Source organism: Octopus sinensis, linkage group LG25, assembly GCF_006345805.1.
Source record: "Octopus sinensis linkage group LG25, ASM634580v1, whole genome shotgun sequence".
In the NCBI taxonomy this organism is placed as follows: domain Eukaryota; kingdom Metazoa; phylum Mollusca; class Cephalopoda; order Octopoda; family Octopodidae; genus Octopus; species Octopus sinensis.
Genome location: NC_043021.1, coordinates 16,423,568 through 16,429,123, shown reverse-complemented (window position 1 = coordinate 16,429,123; position 5,556 = coordinate 16,423,568). Strand labels below are relative to the sequence as shown.

The following is a 5,556-nucleotide window of genomic DNA, read 5'->3' as shown; positions in this document are numbered from 1 at the left end:
TAAGGGAGGGACATATTCATTATGCACAGAATGTTATTTACCTAAATGGAGGTCAGCGATTGGTTAAAATTGCTGAAATGCTCGAAATTAAAGACGAAATATACAACATATAGAATTTTCTCAATAAAGCCAAGAGAAAATGATGTTTTATAAACATATTCTGCCAGTATACGAAGTTCAAAACTTTTTAGTTACCTAGAAATTGTTACAAAGTGCCGTTCAAAAGGAAAAAATGGAGGGAGTTTATGTGGCACCATCCAGTTTGTCTGATCTAATTTTATCCCTTTCATTACAAAAAAAAGTGTGTGAGACTTGAACGAGATTTAACTGCTATTTCTAACAATTCTAAATACTCTATTGATTGCAAAAGTAGAAGTGGTTTTAGTCGCACAAACCGAAGCTATTGTAATCATACGTTTCGAAACATCAAGAACCGAAATCCACAATTCCCGTAACATATGTTTTGATCCATTGTTAATTTAGTAAAAAATAACATCACTCAGAAAGTATCGAGTCCCTCTTTAAGAAGTTATTAAACCTCTCAAGAACGATCTTCAATGGATTCCTCACGTTCGTTGAAGGCGGAGTAACGAACGATACAGGAGATCCTGCTTCACGCTCAGGACTCAATACGATCTCGCATCATCGTGATGTTGTTGACCGATCAAAGGAATCGGATACCGTTGCGACACATACTTAAGAAATGATCCTTAAAAGCATGGTCTTAAATTTTAAACGCTACCCAACAAATATATATCTCTGTAGCTGCTACAATCCTATAGTGATTTCACAGAATACATTTAGCAAATTCAGTAATTATTGTCTTAAATAAATCTAGATCTTATCATGTATTATGGTCACCAACACCATTATAAATAGTTCTGACCATTGAAATTTAGAAAATACTCTAGATTTACATACGTATACTGCATTGTATAAATATATATTCTGTATTATGTAGTAGTGCCATCAGCTGTTTGTCACATCCGGTTTCGTATTTGACATGCGTTATCACTTATGACGAGTTGACAGAATCTTTAGCAAGCCGGACAGACTACTTAACGGCCTTTTTCTTTTTTTTTTTTTTTTTCGGGCTTGACGTTCTGAGTTCAAATACTGCAGAGGTAGACTTTACCTTTCATCTTTTCCATATAAATAAATTAAATACCAGTTGATCGATAAAATCGATTTGCCCCGCATCCCAAACTTTCCGGCAGAAAGGATTATTAAAATTTATCGACATTCATTAAACATCAACCTTAATAATATTTTAAGGTTATACTATATTATGTTTACTGAACTCAAATTCCGCCGAGGTCGATAAATTAAGTACCAGTTACGTACTGGAGTCGATCTAATCGATTGGTCGCCCCACCTCCCCCAAAATTTCTTGCCTTGTGCCTAGAGTAGAAAAGAATATATCATGTTTACGCTTCCACCACCTGACGTTCAAATTCCTTCTGCGGCGAATTTACTTTTAATTTACGAAAGTCAAAAACAATATGTGTTACTGAGAACGATCCTCAAACGCGACTCCAAATAATCTTCTCATACCTACAGACTGCTATCTCCCACAATCCAAATTTATTTCCTCGAATCTTTCCGGAAATTTCGTTATTTGGTAAATGTACGTTTTCCGAGAATGTAGATTGCGATGACTTTTTTTATATATATAATCTTATGCTTGTTTCAGCCATTAGACTGCGGCCATGCTGGAGTATCAACTTGAAGAATTGTAAGGACAATGAATCGACCCCTATATGACTCCCCATAGGAGGGAGTTTATGTGGCACCATCCAGTTTGTCTGATCTAATTTATCCTTTTCATTTAAAAAAAATGTGTGAGGCTTGAACGAGATTTAACTGCTATGCTTAACAATTCTAAATACTCTATTGATTGCAAAAGTAGAAGTGACGACTTTTTTTTATCGCACCCAGGCGCAGGAGTGGCTGTGTGTGCTTACCAACCACATGGTTCCGGGTTCAGCCCCACTGCGTGGCACCTTGGGCAAGTGTCTTCTACTATAGCCTCGGGCCGACCAAAGCCTCGTGAGTGGATTTGGTAGACGGAAACTGAAAGAAGCCCGTCGTATATATGTATATATATATATATATAAATATATGCGTGTGTGTTTGTCCCCCTAGCATTGCTTGACCAAAGATGCTGGTGTGTTTATGTCCCCGTAACGTAGCGGTTCGGCCAAAGTGACCGATATAATAAGTACTGGGATTATAAAGAATAAGTTCGGGGTCGAGTTACTCGACTAAAGGCGGTGCTCCAGCATGTCCGCAGTCAAATGACTGAAACAAGCAAAAGAAAGTGGTTTTAGTCGAACAAACAGAAGCTAATATTATCATCCGTTTCGAAACAGCAGATATACATCTAGAACCGAAATCAACAATCCCCGTAACATATGTTTTGATCCATTGTTAATTTAGTAAAAAATAACATCACTCAGAAAGTATCGAGTCCCTCTTTAAGAAGTTATTAAACCTCTCAAGAACGATCTTCAATGGATTCCTCACGTTCGTTGAAGGCGGAGTAACGAACGATACAGGAGATCCTGCTTCACGCTCAGGACTCAATACGATCTCGCATCATCGTGATGTTGTTGACCGATCAAAGGAATCGGATACCGTTGCGACACATACTTAAGAAATGATCCTTAAAAGCATGGTCTTAAATTTTAAACGCTACCCAACAAATATATATCTCTGTAGCTGCTACAATCCTATAGTGATTTCACAGAATACATTTAGCAAATTCAGTAATTATTGTCTTAAATAAACCTAGATCTTATCATTTATTATGGTCACCAACACCATTATAAATAGTTCTGACCATTGAAATTTAGAAAATACTCTAGATTTACATACGTATACTGCATTGTATAAATATATATTCTGTATTATGTAGTAGTTCCATCAGCTGTTTGTCACATCCGGTTTCGTATTTGTCATGCGTTATCACTTATGACGAGCTGACAGAATCTTTAGCAAGCCGTGTGAGACTTGATTGAGATTTAACTGCTATTTCTAACAATTCTAGCGACCGATTAGAGGGCTCCATTGACGACTAAAATATCTTTAATTGAAGTGGTTGTCTTCCTTCCCTCTCTCTTTCACATACACACACGCACGCACATAGTGTCTTACTCATATTCCGGCAGAATTAAACAAATTCTCTGAAACCACTCCTAAGTCATAAATTTAGTCAAATGAACTAATGGCAATTAAGGAATCATCTTCATAGATTCGCAACGTTTCTCGATATTGTAAGCGCGAAAGGGAGACGGACAAGAGTGTTGTCACGAGTCATTCTGAACAAACGATTCCAGAAATATCCTTTAGTACAACACTAAAGAAAGCTGACCAGAAGAGAACTAATGCATTCGAGCTTTGGTGTTGGAGAAGACTTTTACGGATTCCATGGACAGCGAGGCTCACCAATGGAGAAGTTCTTAAGCAGATCAGGCCGAAAATGTCGCTAGAAGCTAGGATCACCAAACATAGATTGGCATATTTTGGTCATATTATGCGGAGAAAATCCCTGGAGAAGGACATCATGCTAGGAATGGTCAGTGGCAAGAGAGGAAGAGGTCGACCAAGAACCCGCTGGCTTGACACCATCAAGAGTGATACCGGAATGGACATAGCCAATCTGAAAGAAGCGGCTCAGGATAGAACTGACTGGAGGACACTGATCCATCGAGTAACCGAGAGTCGACTTCGACTGAGCGGATAGAGAGAGAGACAACACTTTGCTTGAGTTGTTTCCCTTACTGTGTTGGCTGATTCGTTATTTACTATGGAGTTGATAGTTATCTAAGGAATTTCAATTACATTCGCCCTATTTCTCTATTAATTATCTCTTTCGCTCATGCACAAAGTTGTATGTATATGTGTGTGTGTGTGTGATTGTCCCCCCCCCCCCCGCCAACATCGCTTGACAACCGATGCTGTTGTGTTTACGTTCCCGTAACTTAGCGGTTCGGCAAAACACACCGATAGAATAAGTACTAGGCTTACAAAGAATAAGTCCTCCGGCAAAAGGTTCAGGTGAGATAAAACCTGGGATCGATTTCTTCAACGAATAAACCCTGGAAGATTGGAGGATGGCTGGTGTTGCAGCATGGGCACAATCAAACGAGTGACATTAGTAAAAAAAAAATTCCAGGGGACTTAAGGACTTTTGTAAAGAGGATTAACATCACTCAGAAAGTATTGAGTCCCTCTTTAAGAAGTTATTAAACCTCTCGAGAACGATCCTCAATGGATCCCTCACATTCGTTAAAAGAGAGGAACGAACGATACAAGAGATCCTGCTTCACGCTCAGGACTCAATACAATCTCACATCATCGTGATGTTGATCCGCTCAATGGAATCGGATACCGTTGTCTTTTGATTTATTCTAATCCTTCAGTTCCCTTAATGCTTTTTGGGGATTGCAATTCATTGCCAATATGCTCTCTTTTACTTGTTTCAGTCATTTGACAGCGGCCACGCTGGAGCACCGCCTTTAATCGAGCAACTCGACTCAGGGACTTATTCTTTTGTAAGCACAGTACTTATTCTATCGGTCTCTTTTGCCGAACCGCTAAGTGACGGGTACATAAACGCACCACCATCGGTTGTCAAGCAACACTGGGGGGGGGGACAAACACACACACGCATATATATATATATACATACATATATACGACGGGCTTCTTTCAGTTTCCGTCTACCAAATCCACTCACAAGACTTTGGTCGGCCCGAGGCTATAGTGGAAGATACTTGCCCAAGATGCGCCACGCAGTGGGACTGAACCCGGAAGCATGTGGTTGGTAAACAAGCTACTTACCACACAGCCACTCCTGCTAGGGATACCTTACTGAAAGGTTCTCAACAAGATTTTTTTTCCAATTTCATTTTTTATCAGGGAATTTAAAAAATCAGAATACTCTATTGATTGCAAAAGAAGAAGTGATGTTTGCCTTTTTTATCGCCGCTGATTTAGTCGAACAACCGAAGCTAATATTTTCATCCGTTTCGTAGATATCTAGAACCGAAATCCACAATCCCTGCTATGGAAAAATAATAGACCAAATACCCTTGTCCCCTCTATGTTTAAGCCCCTTCTGTGCAATAAAGAAAGAAGAAACGTAGCACGCCGGGCGAAATGCTTAACGGTATTTCGTCTGCCGCCACGTTCCGAGTTCAAATTCTGTCTTGGGCACTTTAAATTCTTTTATTTGTTTCGGGTCGAGACAGAGCCGAAATTTACAAAGCCCGTAGTCACATGGGAAACATGATCTGTTGTTAATTTAGTAAAAAAATAACATCACTCAGAAAGTATCGAGTCCCTCTTTAAGAAGTTATTAAACCTCTCAAGAACGATCTTCAATGGATTCCTCACGTTCGTTGAAGGCGGAGTAACGAACGATAGAAGAGATCCTGCTTCACGCTCAGGACTCAATACGATCTCGCATCATCGTGATGTTGTTGACCGATCAAAGGAATCGGATACCGTTGCGACACATACTTAAGAAATGATCCTTAAAAGCATGGTCTT

General features: G+C 39.4%; 3 non-coding genes and 1 pseudogene across 3 annotated transcripts; all 4 read right to left on the bottom strand.

The window, feature by feature from the left end:
• Positions 1-494: 494 nt before the first annotated feature.
• On the bottom strand, positions 495-726 carry LOC115224598. The gene has a single exon (XR_003882878.1). It is a non-coding gene; the product is annotated as a small nucleolar RNA U3 (small nucleolar RNA).
• A 1,724-nt stretch (positions 727-2,450) lies between these two features.
• On the bottom strand, positions 2,451-2,682 carry LOC115224597. Its single transcript, XR_003882877.1, has one exon. It is a non-coding gene; the product is annotated as a small nucleolar RNA U3 (small nucleolar RNA).
• Positions 2,683-4,209: 1,527 nt separating this feature from the next.
• Positions 4,210-4,420, bottom strand: LOC115224602 (annotated as a pseudogene).
• A 904-nt stretch (positions 4,421-5,324) lies between these two features.
• On the bottom strand, positions 5,325-5,556 carry LOC115224596. Its single transcript, XR_003882876.1, has one exon. It is a non-coding gene; the product is annotated as a small nucleolar RNA U3 (small nucleolar RNA).